General features: G+C 46.1%; 1 long non-coding RNA gene across 1 annotated transcript; it reads left to right on the top strand.

Annotated features, from left to right (window-relative positions):
* Positions 1 to 381: 381 nt before the first annotated feature.
* LOC140596007 (uncharacterized) lies at positions 382 to 21,755 on the top strand. The gene is made up of 3 exons (XR_011998029.1): positions 382 to 474; positions 3,768 to 3,836; positions 21,622 to 21,755. It is a non-coding gene; the product is annotated as an uncharacterized lncRNA (long non-coding RNA).
* The last annotated feature ends 369 nt before the right edge of the window (positions 21,756 to 22,124 follow it).

Genomic DNA, 22,124 nt, shown 5'->3' with positions numbered 1-22,124 from the left:
GGTAGGGGTGGAGGGGCAGGTGCTGGTGGTGAGAAGGCTGCGGGGCGTTCCCAATTGGCAGGGCAATGGAAAGGCACCCTGGGATTCTAAGCAGAGGAATAACATGATCCAATTTATGTTTTAAAAAGATCACCATGGTTGGGGGTGGAGGGTTAGGGGAAGGGGTTGAAGAAGGGGCGAGAGTGGAAGCAGACAGACTAGATAATGAGGTCTTTATTAGCTTCCTGCTGAACGACTGATGAGCCTTTTGGTTTTGAGGAGGTTAAAAATTGCAGGTAATTGCTGAGACGTTAGAAGAGTGTGCTTTTTAAAAGGCTCTCCTGCACACAAACCTGGTGACACTGTTGTCTTAGCCGGGGTCACTGAGAAGGAGGGTTGCCGCCAGTTTTTCCGACTTTCAGGTGGCTCGAGTCAGTGGGATCCTGTTAAACCTGACTGGGCAGGTCAGGGTGGGAGCAGCCTGAGACTCTGCAGGTGAGGCCAAGGGGCTCAATTTCATTTTCAAAATTCCTGTAATGTTCACATTCCTTTTTTTTTTTTTTTTTTTTATTTATTTATGATAGTCACAGAGAGAGAAAGGCAGAGACACAGGCAGAGGGAGAAGCAGGCTCCATGCACTGGGAGCCTGATGTGGGATTCGATCCCGGGTCTCCAGGATCGCGCCCTGGGCCAAAGGCAGGCGCCAAACCGCTGCGCCACCCAGGGATCCCCACATTCCTTTTTTAAAGGCCTAATTTGTTTTTGTGCTAGAGAACAACAACAGTTATAAAGATAATTTTAAAAGACCCTTGACACAGCCTGCTTGAGCCAGCAGCAGGCAAAGCAGAAGGGATGTCTCTGACGCAGGCCTTCAAGAGGACCAGGTTACCCAGTGGTGGGCGCACCGTCTCCCAGGGAAATCTCAGGGGCCCAGGGCAAAGCAAAGAAACAATGTATTTTATTTTATTAAATTTTTATTTATTTATGATAGCCACAGAGAGAGAGAGAGGCAGAGACACCGGCAGAGGGAGCCCGATGTGGGATTCGATCCCGGGTCTCCAGGATCGCGCCCTGGGCCAAAGGCAGGCGCCAAACTGCTGTGCCACCCAGGGATCTCCGAAACAATGTATTTTAAACACCAATTATCAAGAACTGTGGTTCGTGCTGCGATATGGGAAGGAAGAGTTGCTGGCAGAGGAGCAGGGAAGACAGAGCTGTAAACAGAGAATTTTTTTTTTTTTTTAAACAGAGAATCTTAACCCAAGCCCAAGGTGCTAAGTACATTGATGGAGTTATATACTCGGCATGCCCATGTGGTGCGCAAGGGCGGCCAACCTGGGGAAGCGGTAGGAGGGGCTGCCAGAGAATCGCCTAGATCACCTCTGCTAGAGCTCACCTCCCAGGTCAGCCAGGGAATAGGCTCAGAGGCTCAGACACCAGAACAATGATCTACAGTTGAAAAAAAAAATAAAAAAAAAGAATGATCTACAGTTGAATGAGTGACTTCCTCAGGTGCCAGGCACTGCCCCAGGACCTTTGCAGACTAGTCTCAGAGCCCTAGTGCTGAAGGGCACAGACTCTGGGGCTTGATTTACTTGGGTTCACATCTCAGCTCCGTCACTAGCTGTGTGAACTTGGGCAAATCACTTAAGTGCTCTTACCCTCAGTTTCCTCCCTGAAAAACGGAGATAATAATAACCAAGAGTGTTTTTTTTTAATTTTTTATTTATTTATGATAGTCACAGAGATAGAGAGAGAGGCAGAGACATAAGCAGGCTCCATGCACCGGGAGCCCGATGTGGGATTCGATGCCGAGTCTCCAGGATCGTGCCCTGGGCCAAAGGCAGGCGCCAATCCCTGGGTGGCGCAGGGATCCCTAACCAAGAGTATTGTAAGGATTAAGGGAGTTCACATCAACGACGGTTGGTATGTAGTAAGAGCTATTAAAGCACTAGCTGTTATGACTTCATCCTCAACAACTCTGTGGGCCCAATAGTATTAAATGCCCACTTTGTGGATAAAGATGCTGAGGATTGCAAAGGTCGAACTCCTCTCTGGAAAAGGCCCATGCGGAGTGGCCCTGGGAGAGCAGCCCCCAGCTGCATCTCCGAGTCCCGGATCCCGGTTCCCATTGCTCAGGTGCCCCACGCCCACCTCAGGCATTGCAAACGGCCCTGGTTCTCCCTTCCGCTGACTTAAAACAGCAGTCCTGTGCAGGAGCTGGAGCCCCCGGGAAGGGTGGGGAAGGGCCCACCGTGTGTCACCCTGGACTCCGATGCTCCCAGCTGTTCCCTCACCCAGCCTCTCTCAGGCCGATCAACCATAAATCCGAAAATCAGCCTGTAGGGGAACCAAACCGCTCTATCTGCACAGAGGCCTCTGCAAGATGAAAGGGGCTTCTGAGATGAGAAAGCCAATTGCTTTCTCACGGTAAAGCCAAAGAACGCTGGTGGGTGGGATGAAGTAATTGCGGTGTGCAGCTGTGAGATACACGAGGAAGAGGGAGACCCACAGTAGCAGGACCCCAGAGCGCCCCGGATGCAGGGTGTCAGGTTTTCTCCTCAGGCTTTGCCGGGGACAGCAGGCCCTGGAAGCATATTGATGGACGAGCATAAATCCTGGAATAAGGCTTCTGGGCCACAGAAGCAGGCAGGAAGAGGACAGCTGGGGGACACCCCCCTCAGAGGCTCGGAGAGAGGAGGCCTGTGTATCATGCTGGCTAGGACAGTTGAGGCAGGTCAAGTCTGCTTCTAGGTACTGGACCCAAACTCTCATTTCATTTACATATGACAGGTGTATTTATTTCTGTTTAGGTTCATGTAAACCTGCTTCGTATTGTAATGAACTTCAGATGGTTTACAAAAATGTGCGGAATGTCAAGGAATAAAACAAATAACTTTGGGAATTGAAGTGAAACGAAAATAAAGGGAGGGGAAATAATGGAAGTAATGGAATAAGATTAGTATCTGCAGGGGCACCTTGGTGGGTCAGTGGTTGAGCATTTGCCTTTGACTCAGGGCATGATCCCGGAATCATGGAATTGAGTCCTGCATCGGGCTCCCTGCAAGGAGCCTGCTTCTCCCTCTGCCTATGTCCTGCCTCTCTCTGTGTGTCTCTCATGAATAAATAAATAAAATCTTAAAAAAAAAAAAAAAGGATTAGTATCTGCAAATGGTTAATAAGTAGTTCTGTACAGTTGCTAACAAGGCCCAGACACTCAGTTCTGAGAACCGTAGTGAGCAAAGCTAAGAGTGACCAACAATCCAATCCATGAACCAGAGTCTACGAGATGGAAAAAAAAATCCAGAACTCAGAAGCATCACTTTAACCCCGGTACAGAAACTTGGGAGGATTTCCTCCACTGTCCACCTAAAGATAACCCTGTGATGCAGAGGGCAGTGGATACTCTTCAGGGGCACCTTGACAACAGAGATAGTAGACATTTCTCCAAATGTTCCCCAGTGTGAGCTGTGGCACTGGAATGCCATTCCAGAGTAATCCTCATAATCGTTCTGTGCCATTTGTAATACCAGAAATCAGAGACAGCCTCAATGTCCACCTAGCCCATCAAGGAATGAACATCTGATGGTGTACTACACAGCTATTAAAAAGATAGAGGAGCAACTTAGATACTCATATGAAATAATCACCAACATATATTGGTAAGGGGAAAAAAGCAAGGGGAAGATCAATGCTTATAAGTGGGGAGGGGGGGAGGGAGAAAAGGAAAAAAAAAAGAAAAGAAAAGAGTGTGAGTGTCTTTTCTTAAATGCTTGTGTCTACCCCAGGTCATTTCTGGAAGAACTCTCAAGAAGCTGCTGATTCTGGGGAGGAGAACTGGGTGGAGGGTGATGAAGGTAAGAGGTTGACTTTCCATTATACAGCCTTTCGTCCCTTCTGAATGTTGTATCATGGGAGTTTATTACACATTCAACCCAATTAAATAATGCATTATAGTCATGCAAGCAAAAATAATCAAAGAGTGCCTACATATGAGGGGCTCCACACAGACCCTTCCTTAGGGTCAGGCATTTTTTTTTTTTTTTTTTTTTTTTTTTTTTTTAGGGTCAGGCTTAAGGACAACATATAGATTACCCAGGAGAATGAAAGCCCACGCATCCCTCAGCTCAGTCCTCCATGAAAGTAATTTACTCAGCGTGTTCCTGCTGAGACTCCAATGGGTAGAAAATTTACATTACTGTTTAAAATCCACTGCTTTCCCTCTTCAACTGGAAAATTAAAAAACCTTCCCTTTCCACAAAAAACTAAAACAAAAAAACAAAAAACAAAAACTTGTTAGAACTAATATATTTAGCAAAGTTGATGGATGCAGAATCAACACAAAAATTGGCTTTGTTTCTATACTGAACAATCGTAAAAAGAAATTAAGAAAAAAAAGAAATTAAGAGAATTTACAATAGCATCAAAAGAATACAAAAGAAGAAAACACTTTAACCAAGAAGGTGAAAAATTTTTATACGTTGAAAACTGCAAAATGGAGGCACTTGTGTGCCTCAATGAGTTAAGTATCTGCCTTCGGCTCAGGTCATGACCTCAGGGTTGCGGGATCAAGCCCCAGAGCCCCACATCGGACTCCCTGCTCATCAGGATGCCTGCTTCTCCCTCTGCTTGACGCTCCCCCTGCTTGTGCTCTCTCTCTTTCTGTCAAATAAATAAAATCTTTTTTTAAAGATTTTATTTATTTATTTATTTATTTATTTATTTATTTATGAGAGAGAGAGAGAGAGAGAGGGAGAAGCAGGCTCCACGCCGGGAGCCAGATGCAGGACTCGATCCGGGGACTCCAGGATTGCACCCTGGGCCAAAGGCAGGCGCTAAACCACTGAGCCACCTGGGGATCCCCTAAATAAATTAAATCTTAAAAAAAAACCCATACTATAAGATAATATGGTCCTGGCATAAAGACAGATATATGGACCAATGGAATAGAATAGAGAGCCCAGAAATAAACATCTGTATGTATGTCAAATGATTTTCAACAAGGTGACAAAGACGATTCAATGAGGAAATGAGAGCCTTTTCAACATATGGTGTTGGGAAAACCGGATGTCCACATGTAAAAGAATGAAGTTGGATCTTGACCTAAAAGCCATATACAAAATTAATGTAAAAGTAAACATCTTTGGGCAGCCCTGGTGGGGGTTCAATAAATATGTGCTGAGAGACTTAGTGTCCCCTCTTGTCCCAATCCTTCCAACTGCTGCTTGGGAAGGTACAGATGGAGCTATATCAGGTACCTGGGGTATAGACAAAAGTTGAGTATCCCATGCCAGCCAGAGTGCCGTGGAAGGTTCTGCTTTACACACACACACACACACATCATGCACATACAAACACAACATGCCTCCCATACCACACACTCTGTGCATATAATACATACATCACAGGCACCACACAGCCCACCCATACATCATATCACATACACAACACTGCACATCCCCCAACACATACCACTCATCTCTCTCTCTTTCTCTCTGACACACACACATACCACCACCACCACCACCACCACCAGGAGGGGTCTTTTTTTTTTTTTAAGATTTTATTTATTTATTCATGAGAGACACAGAGAGAGAGAGAGAGAGAGAAAGAGAGAGGGGGGCAGAGACACAGGCAGAGGGAGAAACAGGCTCCATGCAGGGAGCCGGATGTGGGACTCGATCCCGGGACTCTAGGATCACGCCCTGGGCTGAAGGCAGCGCTAAACTACTGAGCCACCCTGGCTGCCCAACCAGGAGGGGTCTAATTCAGGCCCAGAGAACAGGATTCAGATTGAGAACAGGAGGGGTCCTGTCAGATTCATTTAGAACATAAAATTTTGCTGATTCTCTCCTTATACATTTCCCCCCAACCCGCCTTGGCTCAATAAATATTGTGAAATGAGTTAGTAATCAATACGTGGTTCTAGGGACTCCAGGAAAGCCTGCTCTTCCCTCCTGCCACCTTCCATCTCTGAGGCTCACTGCCTGCCCCTGCAGTTCTTCCCCGGGAGCTTCATTTGTCAGCTTAGTACTCTGATGGATATAAGTGACACCTCCTCCCTCTGGCCCGAGGGAGAGTGAGACTTCTGGTAGCCATATGCACCTTAGTCTGAACAAGAGACAGGAGAGAGAGAGACAGGAGAGCGCGGAGGGGAGTATGACTTGCAGTTCAGGCTGGATACCAATCAGGTAATTGGGTGATAGGAGGCAGAGGCGTGGGGTTGGGCAAGCAGTGAGAATGCACAAAGCTCTGCAGGGTGAGCAGAGGGGGAGAGCTCAGAGGGACATCTGTAGGGAGGCGTGGGCGGGTGGCACCGTGAGGGAGTGGTGGGGGACTGTACCAGCATCTCATGGTTGGCCTCTGGCCAGCCCCGTCTTTACTTCCATTCCCGGTGAGATGAGAACAGAAACTGGCTGGCTCCCCCGATCACGGAGGCAGCAGATGAAGTAGGTGAGAACAGATGAATAAGTGGGGACAAGGAGCCCCAGGCCAGCCCTGCAGGGGCCCCACAGAGGGACTCTGCACAGGCCCCCAAATCAGCCGCCCCAAGGGACTGCCCTATGCTGTGGGCAGAACGCCTCTCCTCCCCGGTTCTCCCAGGGCGCCTCATTTTGCTGGTTTCCAGTGGAGGAAAGTCTTCAGCCCTCCACCTTAACCCTGATGCTAGAACCCAAGGAGGCCATGCTTTGTTTGGTTTTATTTTTGAGGCATGAAGATGGGAAAGGAGCAGAGCTCCCGGGGAGCCGAGGATGTGCTCTAGGCACCCCTGGGTCCTCGTGACTTAGTAAGAAAATTTGCACTCATTAATTGATCCACATCTTCTCCTAAAGGTATTTTGATTTTCAGTCAAATTTCTATTTAAATAAGGAGTTTCAAAGGAGGCAGAAGTCAAGGCTGTGTTCTCGGAACACTGATCCTTAAACAATGAGGGATTTTGCCGACAGGACCTCCCCCTGCCCAGAGCACCCCCCCACCCCCTGAGTCACAGGGGAAAGGACCTTAATTAATCTAGTTAGTTCCTTCTTCCCTCTCCGACCAACTCATCTCTCTCCATCACTAAGTGAACACACACCGTGCATACACACCCGCACACACATGCACACACACAGCCTCATCCCCACCAGTGGGTGGAGCCAGGATTCCTTTGTGACCACATCCCTTACCTTTTGGGGGAAACCACCTCTGAGGGGCCATGAGGCTCCAAGCTCCCCGAAGGCTCAGGCTGAGGCTGGTCTTCTCCTGGAACCCATCTTCCCTCAGCATCTTCCTCTTGCAGGTTTCTCCTGGGGCCTGACCCTGAACACTCTCATCTGCTTTCTTTCTTCATAAAAGAGTGGGGTGTCAAGGGTCCCTCCAGGCAGGATTTAGGCCCTTCCTGACTTAGCTGTCAACATCATCCTTCGAAGCCCTCCAGGCAGGGGTGACTCCTCCACCCTGGCCACCATCTCACATGTGCCCGGGAAAGCTCTGGGGTGGCCATGTGAGTGGGGATGCTATCAATCTGAGCGCCCTGAATCGCTCCCTCAAGATCCTGTCAGCAGGGTGACATCAATGACAAAACTATGCTCCCAGGTGCACTGCCCTCCCGGGGCTCCCGTATGTAATGAGGTACCCAGCAGTGGCTTAAAACAATGAACTCTATTGCCTCACCTGTGGATGCTGGAAGTCCAAAATCAAGGTGTCAATGGGGGCACACTCCCATCGAGACCTGTAGGGAAGAATCCTTCCTTGCCACATCTAGCTTCGTGTTTTCCAGAGGTGCTGTTCCTCAGCTGGTAGCTCCATCAATCCTGTCACTGCCCCCTGCTGTCACATCCGCCTTCTCCCTCCTGTAAGGACACCGGTCATATTTGATTTAGGGCCCATTCTAGTACAGTTATCACCTCCTCTTAACCAAACACCTCTGCAATGAACCTGTTTCCAAATAAGTTCATGTTCTGGAATATTAGCGGTTAGGACTTCAATGTATCTTTTTTTGGGGGGGGGTATAACAATTCAACCCATAATACCATCTCTAATACCAATGCCAACCCACATACCAATGCCATTTGTTAGCTGTGGGATGCCTCCAGTCAGCTCATGTCTCTTGGCTTCAGCTTTTTCAGCTCTAGGGATGAGAATACCAGGGTGACACGGCCAGAGAGGGGACTGAGTGTGGTCACGTATGTCCATTTGCCACCACGGTGCCTGGTGTATGGAGGTAGATGGCTACCAGACGGCTAGAGCCCCTGCCCTGCCCCAGACCCCACCAAGCAGCTTCCACATAGGGCAGCTTGGATCTGCCCTGGAGATCTATTTTGTATCAAAGAAAGATTACTGGAGCCTTTCAGGAAGTGAGGCTTCAGGGCCAATTACTTAAGTGCCACTCCTGTGACTGCTTGATGAGCAATAGGAGTGCTAAGAATATATTGGGTGGGACAACCTGGGTGAGTGGAACATGCAAGAAAGGCTCAACACACAGTCCTTTCTGTCTAACAATGACTTCGCACTATGTGCAAATCAATCTTCCTAAGGCAATTTCCTGTTGCCAGGACAGAGCCAGTCTCCCTTCTCACCCTCCTGCTGCACTCCCCTTCATGCTGGGCTCCAACGAAAGGGTGAGTGTTCAGCAGTTCTCTTAATTGATGCTATGACAGGTCCTTTTGCTGACATATCCTGGCATCTGTCTGCCTCATTCAGGGCAGCACAGCATTAACTTGAAATTGTCAGCTGTTTCCAGAATAATCAGTTCTCTTCCTGATCTGAGGCTCCAAGCTTGCATTGATTTTATTCAGTGTAGGATGTGTGTAGGTCATTTCAATAGGCTGTCTCCACCCTCCACCCCCACCCCAAGCTCACCAAAAGACAAAGGAAATGAAAAGACCAACTTGAACTTCAGATTCTTTTGCCCTCTCCCCTTGCAGAAGCTTCTCATCAGTCATTAGTGCTTCTCAAATTTTAAGGTGCAAATGAATCATCTGGGATCTTATTAAATGCAAATTAAGATTCTGTAGATTTGGTTGAGGCCTGAGATTCTGCAGTCCCAAGGAGCCCCCATGTGATGCCGAAGATGCTAGACCACAAACCACACTTAGAACAGTGACAACTATGTGGTCCCCAGATGTGCCAGGGACATGACAGGTAATATGACTGAGGTTTGCTCTGGGTGCTAGAGAAGTGGGAGAGACAGAGCCCCTAACTGACTGGGGGGTTAATGAAGACCTCCAAGGAAATGTAAGGCAGAATAAAGAGGGGTCACATGATCTGTGCTTCTAGAAAGCTGTCTCTGGGAATGACCAGACCAGAATGACCTGCTGTGGAAAATGAAGAGAAGCCACACTAAAGGCAGAGAGGCCATGAGGAGGCTCTTGAAATAATCAGGACAAGCCTGATGCAGCCTGACATAGGACAGAGGTAGTGGGCTGGAGAGGAAGGGAAGGGTTGTAGGCGTGTGACTGGCTGTGGGGGGTGGTGGAGAAAGAGGCTGCAAACCCCATCCCTGGACCTCTAGGTCTGATAGGTGTGAGGGAATGAGAAGTAGGCTTCCCAGCTGGCTGCCAGGGGGTAGTGAGTCAGCAGGGGACAGGATGTGCAGGGAGAAGAAAAAGAAGGGGATGGTTTGCCACTGAACAGGCCCCAATGAGGAGCCTTTGTGCAAGTGGCTTTCGGTTGGAGACGGATAGAAAAAGAAGCAGGGGGCAGCATGGGAAGCCCCTGGGGCGTGGCAGCAGCTGGGCCTCTTGGCAAGGAGTCAGTGTGGCCTGGCCTGCTGGTCCATTGTGGGGAGCCCCAGACCCCCAAGGCAGCAGCCTCTGACCGGACAGCCAGTGTCCAGGACCTCCATCACATGGTAAAAACCAATGGCCTCTGATGGGTGACCCAGGCCTCTACTCAGATCCATGGTTTAGTTACAGATTTTATGTCTACCATTACCTTCTTTCTCTTGTCCTTGAGTTTATTGGGTTGAATGTTTATCCTATGACTTTTATCTGTCTACTCTTCTAATAGAAGCATTTAAGGCCATCAATTTCCCTGGAAGTATGGCTCCAATGGCATCTCCCAAGTTTTAAGATGAGGCATTCTCATTATCATTCTTTTTTTTTTTTTAAGATTTTATTTATTTATTCATGAGAGACATAGAGAGAGAGAGAGAGAGGCAGAGACACAGGTAGAGGGAGAAGCATGCTCCATGCAAGGAGCCAGACCTGTGACTCAATCCCAGGTCTACAGGATCACGCCCTGGGCTGAAGGCAGAGGCGTCCCTCTCATTATCATTCAATGCTAAATAATTTTTTTAAAAGATTTTATTTATTTAATCATGACAGACAGAGAGAGAGAGACAGAGACACAGGCAGAGGGAGAAGCAGGCTCCATGCAGGGAGCCCGATGTGGGACTCCATCCCGGGTCTCCAGGATCACACCCCAGGCTGAAGGTGGCGCCAAACCGCTGGGCCATCAGGGGTGCCCAATGCTAGATAATTTAAACATCCATTAAGGCTTCTTCTTTGACACATGAGTTATTACGAGAGAGGTATTTTTAAAGTTTCAAACATATGTTTTTAAAATTTATCTCTCATTTCTAACTTATTTGAGTGATGGACAGATGATATGGTCTGTATAACACTGAAATTTACTGAGACGTACATGATGGCCTTGTATGTAGTTAATTTTTGAGGATGTTCCATATGTATTTGAAAGAATATATATTCTCCAATTTTGGTACAGAGTTCTGCGTATTCATTCACGTGCTCAACACATTACTGAGTGCTTGCTTTGTACCAAGCACTGTTACAGGTAAAGGACATAGAGCAGTGCAAGATAGATAAATATCTCTGCTCCCTAGGCTTTCATTCTAGGAAAGTAAGGCAGGCAATAAACAAAATAAGTAAAGCATGATAATAATAATAATAGTGTAAAAGCTTATATGGTTTTACTGTGTGTTAGGCATTGTTCTATTTTTTTTTAAAGATTTTATTTATTTATTCATGAGAGACACACAGAGAGAGGCAGAGACACAGGCAGAGGGAGAAGTAGACTCCAATGCAGGGAGCCTGATGTGGGACTCGATCCCAGGACTCCAGGATCACGCCCTGAGTTGAAGGCAGGCGCTTTAGCCACCAAGCACCGTGGGATCCCAAGGCATTGTTCTAAATGCTACATTGATACGGACTCATTATTTCTCATAACAACTACATGAGATAGGGACCATTATTTTATTTTTTTTTTAACATTTTATTTACTTATTCATGAGAGCCACACACACACACACAGAGGCAGAGACACAGGCAGAGGGAGAAGCAAGTTCCATGCAGGCAGCCTGACGTGGGACTCAATCTCGGGACTCCAGGATCAGGCCCTGGGCTGAAGGCGGCGCTAAACCACTGAGCCACCCGGGCTGCCCAGGGACCATTATTATTTCCATTTTAGGGTTGATGATAATATGGTACAGAGAAATTAAATAGTTTGACTAAGGGATCCCTGGGTGGTGCAGCAGTTTAGTGCCTACCTTTGGCCCAGGGCGCGATCCTGGAGACCTGGGATCGAATCCTGTGTCGGGCTCCCGGTGCATGGAGCCTGCTTCTCCCTCTGCCTATGTCTCTGCCTCTCTCTCTCTCTGTGTGACTATCATAAATAAATAAAAATTAAAAAAAAATAGTTTGACTAAGAGTATACAGCTAATAAATGGCAACCCCAAGTTTATTTAGGGTAGCAGCTACCCTAAATACCCTAAACTGTGACTCAGTTTGGGACAATGAGATAAAGCCTTAGGGAAAAGAAATAAACTCAGTTGACATGTGTCTTTTACCTTTTGCCCTTAACCATCCTGCCTGGAACTTGAAGGCAATACTCAGAGGCTCGGCAGCTATGTTATGACCATGTGGAGGGAAGCTTACACTAAAGATGGTCAAATGGAAGTTAGGAAGCCCAAATGCTATTTGAGGACTGACTAATTCAGACTTGGTGTATAGGGACAATCATAACTCCTTTTTGGTAAGGCCACCATGATTAGGTTTCTACTAAACACAATCTTTACTGCCTTCTATTTACCAACAGCACCAGACAGTCCCCAGGCCAGGGAGAGAGGTAGAAAGTAACAGATCAGTAAATATTTCTATTCACTTTAGACTTTAGCCTTTTAAGAAACAGTGACTGTTTCTTGTTCCATGACACATTCTCGGCCCGCAGAAAAAGCAAGAATAGTGAGAAAACCATTTTAAGCAGGAGCTTTCTCTCTGCTATCATAAACCTTTTTTTAGAATGATATTCTTTTAGGAAAATGTTCTCTTGCCATCTTGGACTCCTTCTGTTCCTCTAACAGCACCCAAACCACAAAGTGCAGACTGAGATACAATGCTGGGAGATGGTAAAGGCTTGTGCTTTCTTCTCCCTAATGTCTGATCTGTTTGGTTTTTTTCCTTCCTCCTCCCACCCCTCGTTTTCATTCTTGTTTTCCCCCTCACCTTTCCCTCTTCCTTCCCTGAGCCCCAGCATCTAGATGCTGCTCCATCCAGGTGATGGTATGGCTGGTCTCTGGCTCTGAGGCTTTCTGTGAGATTGAGGCAAGGAATCATCTTAAAGCCTCTCACTGCTGCATTTGGAAACTTACTCAGTGGGGCCACCCAGCTCAAGGAGACAAGTCAGAACTTATCTAGAGCACAGAGCCATGCAAATGTCTTTTTCAAAATGAGTAATTTACCTACCATACTGAGTAAGAGCCTGCAGATGTCATAATATCACGGTGCAAACAATGAGCTCTCATTTTCAAACGTAGCATTGAAATGATGGTACCAGTCTTTTTCTTTTTCCTCCTCCTCCTCCTCCTCTTTCTTCTGGTGTGCAACGGTAACAATCATTTTATTCTTATTTGCTCCAAGAATTGCCCATGAAGATATATATATATATATATATTTTAAAGATTTTATTTATTTATTCAGGAGACACAGAGAGAGAGAGGCAGAGACACAGGCAGAGGGAGAAGCAAGCTCCATGCAGGGAGCCTGACGCGGAACTCCATCCCAGGACTCCAGGATTACTTACGCCCTGGGCTGAAGGCAGGCACTCAACGGCTGAGCCACTAAGGGATCCCTGCCCGTGAAGATATTAGGTGAGAGCCTAATATAGGCTCTCCATCTTTTAGGATGGAGGTCTCCATATAGGAGGCTTCTAGACATGCCAACATATGCCATGAAAGACTCTTGAGTTTACAAATACAGCAAAGGAATCTGCTTGGGAAGCAGATATATCTGTCCTCCTATCCTTTCCCATTTATTTCAAGGAAAGACAATGAAAAGAAATGATCACAGTCCAGTTTTAAGATGAGCAGGCCCCATAGATGAGCAGGGAGTTAGGGACTTCCAGTTACTAATGCAACATGGAAGGAGCACTCTGGAGGGGCAGCTGTCCTAGGAAATTAAACACTTTCAAAAAATTGGCAGTATCTGGACTAGAAACAGTCATAACAGCTGCTGTGCCATTTTGAACTAAGTGGTTTATAAGTGAAGGCCTACTTTTATTTTTTTTAAAAAAGATTTTATTTATTTACTTATTCATGAGACACGCACACACACACACACACACACACACACACACACACACACAGAGAAGCAGAAACACAGGCAGAGGGACAAGCAGGCTCCATGCAAGGAGCCCGGATCTCCAGATCACACCCTGGGCCAAAGGCAGGCGCTAGACGGCTGAGCCACCCAGGGATCCCTGAAGGCCTACTTTTAAATTCCTTTAAATAAAGGGAAACAATGACTATTTGAAAAACAAATGTTGTCTTTAAAATTTGGAAAGTAGGGGGGCACCTGAGTGGCTCACTCAGTTAAGCATCTGACTCTTGATCTCAGCTCAGGTCTTGATCTTGGGGTCATGAGTTCAAACCCTGTGTTAGGCTCCATGCTGGGTATGGAGGCTGCTTAACATTTGGAAAGTAGGATAGTCAGGGAGAACCTTAAATCTAGTAATCCTTCCTTCTCCCAGGACCTACCCCCAGCACAAAGCAGAGAAACCTAGAAACACCTGCCAAAAACAAGTTAATTATTCTGAAAATCAATTAAATTATTTATATCCTTTGAAATAAGCATTTCAAAGGGAAACCTAGGGAAAGTCAATTAGAAGCCATGGTACTGAACAGCTTATTAGTTAAATCAGGCTCTTTATCTTTCTGTTTTGCTAATGGTGTGGACTTTTGACTTTCCTAATCATTAACTTTGACTATCTAGGGAGATCCCACTGGACTTGGTTTGTTCATGTTTTTTTGAGTGACATTTCACCCAGCTTAATGGCCTCAAAGCATAATGAGGTGAATGAATCACAATAATAATTTTAAAAATCTAGTCAGGAACAAACCTGGACTCATTACCATGAAGAAGTAGCATTCTGATGAGGAAAGGAAATCACCTAAGAAGAGAGGAGAATCCTAATGACTACTATGTACATGTACTGGTTACAACATGCCAGGCACTGTCCTAAGCATTTACATGTATTCATTCAACTAGTCCTACAAAAACATTTTACAGACAAAGAAACTGAGGCACAGAGAGGTTAAGTAATTTGGTTTAAGTCACACAGCTACATTGGTATGTAAACAAGGCAGCCTGGCTTGAGGGTGAACTTGAGCCCTTTTAAGGAAGGAGAATGGGAAAGTCATGGAAAGAAGTTAAATGTACATAAGGAAAAGGAAATTAATATTTCTAAATAATGCACATTGATCAGTGTATTAAATAACCAGAGACTAGGTGTTAAAACAATGGACATTTCTTCTCTTATGGTTTTAGAGGCCAGAGCCCAAGATCAAGGTGTCAGTAGGACTATACTCTTCCTGGTGGCTCTAAGGGAGGACACTTCCTTGACTCTCCCAGCTCCTGGTGGCTCCAGGTGTGCCTTGGCTTGTGGTGGCAGGACTCCAATCTCTGTGTCCACCTCTGTAGGGCCCGTGTCTCCCCGGGGTATGTCTCTTACCCCTGGTCATTGGTTTAGGGCCCACCTGGATAATCGGGTGATCTCACCTCAAGATCTTTCCTTTTTTTTCAGTAAAGATTTTATTTATTTATTCATGAGAGACACAGAGAGAGGCAGAGACACAGGCAGAGGGAGAAGCAGGCTCCCCACAGGACTCAGTCCCAGGACCCCGGGATTATGACCTGAGCCAAAGCCAGACGCTCAACCACTGAGGCACCAAAGTGTCCCAGAAGTTGTGATTTCTATAAAACTTATTATTATAGAAATAGCTTTAAAGGCTTTCCAGTTCATTCCTTTATGTAATATAGGGATCCCCTGTACTTCAAGGCATGACACTATGAATGTATATAATACCACTGAACTCTGCGCTTAAAAATGGCAATGATGGTAAATTATTATGTGAATTTTACCACAATTAAAAAAACCAGAAAATATTTTCTTGTGTAAGTTTTCTTTCTGGGCCAAGCCAGGACTAGAACATTGCCTATGCCCTAAGGCACAGCAAGACGGATATCATAGGATCCGTTAAGAGGGTTTGAACCAAAACAAGTGTCTGTTTTTGTTCTGTTATCCTGGATTGCAGAAGTCACAATTACCTAAAAACAAAAAAATAAATAAAATAAAATAAAAAAAAGGGAGATGGGTATAGCAGGTCTCACGTCTTTTTTCCTTTTTTTTTTTTTTTTTAAGATTTTATTTAGGGATCCCTGGGTGGCGCAGCGGTTTAGCGCCTGCCTTTGGCCCAGGGCGCGATCCTGGAGACCTGGGATCGAGTCCCACGTCGGGCTCCCGGTGCAAGGAGCCTGCTTCTCCCTCTGCCTATGTCTCTGCCTCTCTCTCTCACTGTATGCCTATCATAAATAAATAAAAATTTTTAAAAAAAGATTTTATTTATTCATGAGAGACACAGACAGAGACAGAGGCAGAGGGAGAAGCAAGCTCCCTGTGGGGAATCGGATGTGGGACTCGATCTCAGGACCCCAGGATCACGACCTGAGCCAAAGGCAGATACTCAACCACTGAGCCACCCAGGTGCCCCAGTAGGTCCCTTTTCCAATGTCAAGTTACCAGAGGGCTGGGTGAGCTGACAATCCCTGGCTCCTGGGCAGCTCTAGCTCCCTGCTCCAGGCACTTAGAATAGTGAGCTCTAGTGATCTGTATATTGCTGTCTCCCCACCAGAATGGGAAAGTGTGTGGGGGGGGGCGTAGAGCCTACCCTCAACCCTCAGGGCTTGGTACACAGTAAGGACACAATATGTGTTTGTTGAATGAATGCATGAGTGAATATCCCTGGACCAAGGCAGAACTTCCTGCTCCAGCGACCACGGATGTGGCATCTCCGCTCCCTTGGCTACAGCATTGGGCATCTGGTTGCTGTCCTTTTCCTCCAGTGCAAGGAGAGGTGTGCTTTCGGGGCGCACAGTCCTTCCTCTGCTCGCCAGTATCATTTATTAGACCCTAGCTTGCTTTTTTCACATTCTGTTTAGTCTGATAGAGACGACACTCCCAAAGCCAATGATTAATTCCAGCAAAGCTCTGCTCTGATTTAGAAGACACTCTTCCCTGAAGGGGCGAGTCTGATCTCCTCCCATTAGTTAATGCTTTCACTAGTTTAAATCCTCTCTGGGGGGCAGCCCGGGTGGCTCAGCAGTTGAGCAGCTGCCCTCGGCCCAGGGCCTGATCCTGGAGCCCCGGGATCGAGTCCCACATCTGCCTCCTACATGGAGCCTGCTTCTCCCTCTGCCTGTGTCTCTGCCTCTCTCTGTGTGTGTCTCATGAATAAATAAATAAAATATTAATAAAAATAAATCCTCCCTGGGAACCTGGATCTTTCTGTTCTGAGGTGCCTCCAGCCCAGGAAGAGGAGGAGCTGAAAGCCTCTGAGAGGAACTGGCAGGAGGGAAAGCGTGTGTGAGGTGAAGGATGAGATTGCTGCCACCTTTCTCCCCTTTGTCTCTAACGCAAACTCTGGCCAGCACAGGTGTCATGTTGCCATCTCTGTCCCTCTCAAGAAGACAGCGAGACAAATGTATTCGTACTTCAGTGATAGTGTGTTATAGTCCCTTAAAGAGAGGCATTGGCATTTTGCAAAATGTAACAAATTAATAAGTCTCGGCAATTATCATCAGTGGCTGCTATCGCAGAAAGGGAGACAATCAAGCGTGAAAGAACAGCACCATCTAATCTTGACAGAAGAATCAAACCCAATGTGATCAGGCGTCTATAGCCAAGTAACATTTTACAGAAAATAAAAGGGACCAAAGTGCACATTCAAGTGCCACCACAGGATGCAATCAACACAATCTTGATGGGATCCCTGGGTGGCGCAGCGGTTTGGCGCCTGCCTTTGGCCCAGGGCGCGATCCTGGAGACCCGGGATCGAATCCCACATCAGGCTCCCGGTGCATGGAGCCTGCTTCTCCCTCTGCCTGTGTCTCTGCCTCTCTCTCTCTCTCTGTGACTATCATAAATAAATAAAAATTAAAAAAAAAAAAAAACACAATCTTGAACCATGGGAAAAGCTATGGGACTAAGGAGCCAATTTCTTAAATAACAGAGAGAGAATCAGACATGCCACCCTCTCAGTGTATGGGGTTTACTGGTTCTGATTCAAGTAGTTTTGTTTTGTCTTTAATTTAGGAGCTAACATTGATGGAAACTGAACACCGACTAGATAGATATTTGATAATATTAAAGCATAAGGGTTCATTGAGAGGGGTGAAAATAGTATTGTGGTTATTTTTCTAAAAAGAATCCTTATCTTTTAGACAGATATCCTGAAATATCTGCAGATGAAATGAGGTGAAGATCTGAGATTCGCTTCCAAATAACCTGGGGCAGGGGGTGGGGTGGGGGGAAATGTCTATAATCCTGGACATTTTATCCTCCTACATTTTCTTCAAAGTCTTTTCATTTCTCCTTGAGGACCCTTCTAACTGGGCTTCCTACTTCTAATCTCAAATCCCTTGACCCCCCTTCCTTCGGCAACTAGATCCATCTATGTGAAATGACCATTCCACTCTCCTCCTTAGAACCTTCCAGTGGGGGTGCTCGGGTGGCTCAGTCAGTTTAATGTGGACTCTTGGTTTTGGCTCAGGTCATGATCTCATGGGTCCTGAGATGGAGCAACGCCCTTCCCCCAACTTCTCTGCGGGCATCTGCTTGAGATTGACTCCCTCTGCCCCTCCCCTGATTCGTGAGCACTAGCACACTCTAAGAAAAAACAAAAACAAAAACTTAAAATCCTTCAGTGGTTCCCACTGCCTGCTCTTGTCCTCCGTGCAGTCTCATCTGCTGTCCTCCACGTTACACGCACAACCTGGAACTGCTTGCAGTTTCTCTCTACAACATACCTCCTGCAGCACCACCCCTGTTCGCCTTGCCTGGCTGATGCCTTCTCCTGCCTCTTCCAGGCTCAGCGTAGGCGTTCCCTCCTTCAGGGAACATTCTTTGTCTCCTTTCTTTACCTTCACCTTCCACCCTAGGTTGTCTTGGGAGCTCATCCTGTGTATATCTCCACACTTGACTTCCTACATGGTACTATATTATTGTTATACACTGTGAGCTCCTTGAGGTTAAGGACCATGTCTTACTCATCTATTCATCTCTCTGTTCTCAATAAGTAGCATAGGGCCAGGTGTACAGTAGGTGCTCAATAAATATCTGGGACAGGATGATACTTATTCAAAACAGATGATTTTAAGCTTCTGATGGATGACTTTCAGACAGTAGCAAGAATAAGGGATAGTGGATGTCTTCCTGGTGTCCTTCAAAATCCACAGGCTGTCACCAACCATGCCTAAGTGTAGAGCCTGCCTGGCAGGCAAGTGTTAAACAGCAGAGGAGTCACTGGGATCCAGAGGCTCAGGACCTTCCCCAGTTTTAGGAAGATGCTTCTCTTAGAATTAGTTGGGGAAACAAACTCACCAACTAGGGGAGCTTGAGTATTTCCTTAAGCAGGTATCGCCAGGTATCAAATGGAGTTTTTAACTCCTTTTATGAACCTGCTACTTAACCTATATCCCAGCTCTTATAATTCCCCCTCCCCACATTCTATTCCTCATAATGGAACCAGAGTGACTTTTACATGTAAGTCAGATTCTGAAAGGATATTTTTTACTTACACCATCATAAAAATTAAGGTATGGTGTAAACACATTATATATTTTATCATTTCACTGATTTTTTTTTGTTTGTTTTTTATGATAGTCACAGAGAGAGAGAGAGAGAGAGAGAGGGGCAGAGACACAGGCAGAGGCAGAAGCAGGCTCCATGCACCGGGAGCCCGACGTGGGATTCAATCCCGGGTCTCCAGGATCAGGCCCTGGGCCAAAGGCAGGCGCCAAACCCCTGCGCCACCCAGGGATACCTCATTGATGTTTTTTCAATATATAAAAAGTGGTGTAAGTCAGAAGACCAGGTATCAGCCTCACCCATTATAATTACTTTTTGCTGGGTGACCTTGGATAGGAAACTTGGCTTCTCTAGGTCTTAGTTTTCTCCATAATAAAATGAAGCCGTAATTTTTAAAATTTTAATTAATTTAGAGTAGAAGCAGGGGAAGGGGCAGAGGGAGAGAGAGAATCTTTTTTTTTTTTTTTTTAAGATTTTATTTATTTATTCATGAGAGAAACAGAGAGAGGCAGAGACACAGGCAGAGGGAGAAGTAGGCTCCATGCAGGAAGCCCAATGTGGGACTTGAGCCCGGGTCTCCAGGATCACACCCTGGGCTGAAAGGGGCACTAAACCACTGAGCCACCCAGGCTACCTGAGAGAGAGAATCTTAAGCAGACTCCACACCCAGCATGGAGCCTGACATGGGGCTTGATCTTAAAAACCTGAGATCATGACCTGAGCCAAAATCAAGAGTCAGATGCTTAACCTATTGAACCACCCCAGAGCCCCTGTAATCTTTTTAGTGCAAATTCTAGGACTAACATGGGGCTTGAACTCACAACCCTAAGATCCACTAACTGAGCCAGCCAGGCATCCCTAACATGAAACTGTAACTTTAATTTTGATAACTTTTTAGAGTGACTCCAAGTCTAAAAATCTGATTTGATGGCTTTGATTAAAAGCCAAAAACTTTAAGAGTACTAATTCTTGTCATCTTGTGTTACAAATCTCCATGTGGTACCAATTGTATTAGTTGAAGTTCTCCAGAGAAACAGAACCGATAGCAATGGGTTCATGCAATTATTGGGGTTGGCAAGTTTGAGAGCTAGAGGTAAGGTGGGCAGGCTGGAAGTCAGTGTTGCATTTTGAGTCCTAAGACAGTCAGATGGCAAAATTCCTTCCTCCTCTGGGGACCTCAGTCTTTGCTCTCAAGGCTTTCAACTGACTGGATGAGGGTCATCTGCTTTACTCAAAGTCTACTGACTGAAATGCTAAGCACATCTAAAAAGGTATCTTCACGGCAACATCACGACTGGAGTTTGATCAAATGGCTGGGCCTCCTCGCCTAGCCATGTTGATGTAAGGTTGGCTACTGCAGCGATACAGCCTTCAGGTAGGATCTTTGTCCTCTTCTTTTCATCCTCAAGAAGATCCTGTCCTTGTCTCTCAGGATCTCCCAGCCCAGCTGGGATCCCATAGCTCCTGCCACTGAATGGAGGTGTGCGTTGGACCACAGGAGCCCAGACAAGGCGCCTTGGAAAGGTGTAGTCTTCTTCTGTGCTCTCCCTTTTGGGTCCTGCACACCCCCAGGAAATGAGAAAAAGGACTCTTTGGATAAACCATTATTCTCTTGTGAGTTTGGTTTGTGTGAATCAGATGAGCCAATCCTCAAAAGGGCCAAATTAAATTTGTGTTAAGCATATTGCTAAATATAAGTATGTAGTCAAAAAATATGGAACTGGGTGAGCAAACCAACTATTTTTTTTTAAGATTTTATTTATTTATTTGAGAGAGAGAAAGACAGAAAGCATGCACAGAGGGAGAGGGAGAAGCAGATCCCCCGCTGAGCTTGGAGCCCCACGCAGGGCTCCATCCATGACCCTGAGATCATGACCTGAGCTAAAGGCAGATGCTTAATCGACTGAGCCCCCCAGGCATCCTGCAAACTAACAATTTAATCCAGGGTTCTGAGGAAACAGGTTTATGGGAGAATATCAAGAAAGCTCTCTAGAGAAGGCAACCTTTGAACTAAATTTGAGAAGTCAGAGGAAGGGTTGTCCAAGTGAAAAGGTTTGGAGAGGCATCTGTCTTCCCCACTGAATCACGAGCATATTGACAGAGGCCATTTATTCTGTATTCCTGGCACTTAGCGTATGCCTGGCATGTAGTTAGGATATCTGCTAAATACTGATCAAAGGACACTGGGTCCTTGTTCAGATTTGGTCATCATGTGGGCTCACCTCTAACCCCTGCAAGTCCTTGCCGTCCAGCGAGAGGACCGAGAGAGAAGGAGGGAGACCTCCCTCCTTACTGTGAAAAACAGCGTGTGCTCCACCGTTGATGCAAAAGTAATACCAATAAGAAACAGAACCCGAAAACAGTTTTTGCAAATATGGATGTTATAAATGTGTTCACACTCGATAAACTTAAAATAAGAAGGGGGGGCACCTGTCTGGCTTAGTTGGAAGAGCATGTGACTCGATCTTGGGATTGTGGGTTTGAGCCCCACACTGGGTATAGAGATTACTAAAAAAAAAAAAACAACAAAAAAAAAAACCCTTTTTTTTTTTTTTTAAATAGGCTCTACACCCAGCATGAAGCCCAGTGCAGCACTTGAACTCATGACCTGAGATCCAGACCTGAGCTGAGACCAAGAGTCAGACACTCAACGAACTGAGGCGTCCCCAAAAAATAAACTTAAAAAAATTAAAAAACAAAACATGTCCACACTCACCTGAAAGCCATCCATTCAATAAGTATTTTTTGAACAAATAAATAAGCATTTCCTGATGGCTGCAAGGTGTAGGCACTATGCTCAGTGCCATAGATCATTCTGGCACCAGGGTATTAAACTATGCAGTCCTCTCTGTGCTCTCTTCTTTAGTTTTACATCTAATGCCTTAAGAGGAAAAAAGACACTGTTGGGGGTCTGGGGAACCAGCTCTCAATAATCCTACCAATGTCCCAGGGGATTCGGAACCACAGTGAGAGAGAGAGAGAGAAACCAACAGTCAGCACTGCCCCAGCCTTCTCCACGCCATGGGCCTGGAGGAGATTTCAGTTACTATAGCTACAAGCCTGTC

The sequence above is a fragment of the Vulpes vulpes genome, chromosome 16, assembly GCF_048418805.1.
Source record: "Vulpes vulpes isolate BD-2025 chromosome 16, VulVul3, whole genome shotgun sequence".
Classification (NCBI taxonomy): Eukaryota; Metazoa; Chordata; class Mammalia; order Carnivora; family Canidae; genus Vulpes; species Vulpes vulpes.
The sequence above is the reverse complement of the archived record's forward strand: the minus strand, read 5'-3'. Positions and strand labels throughout refer to the sequence as shown.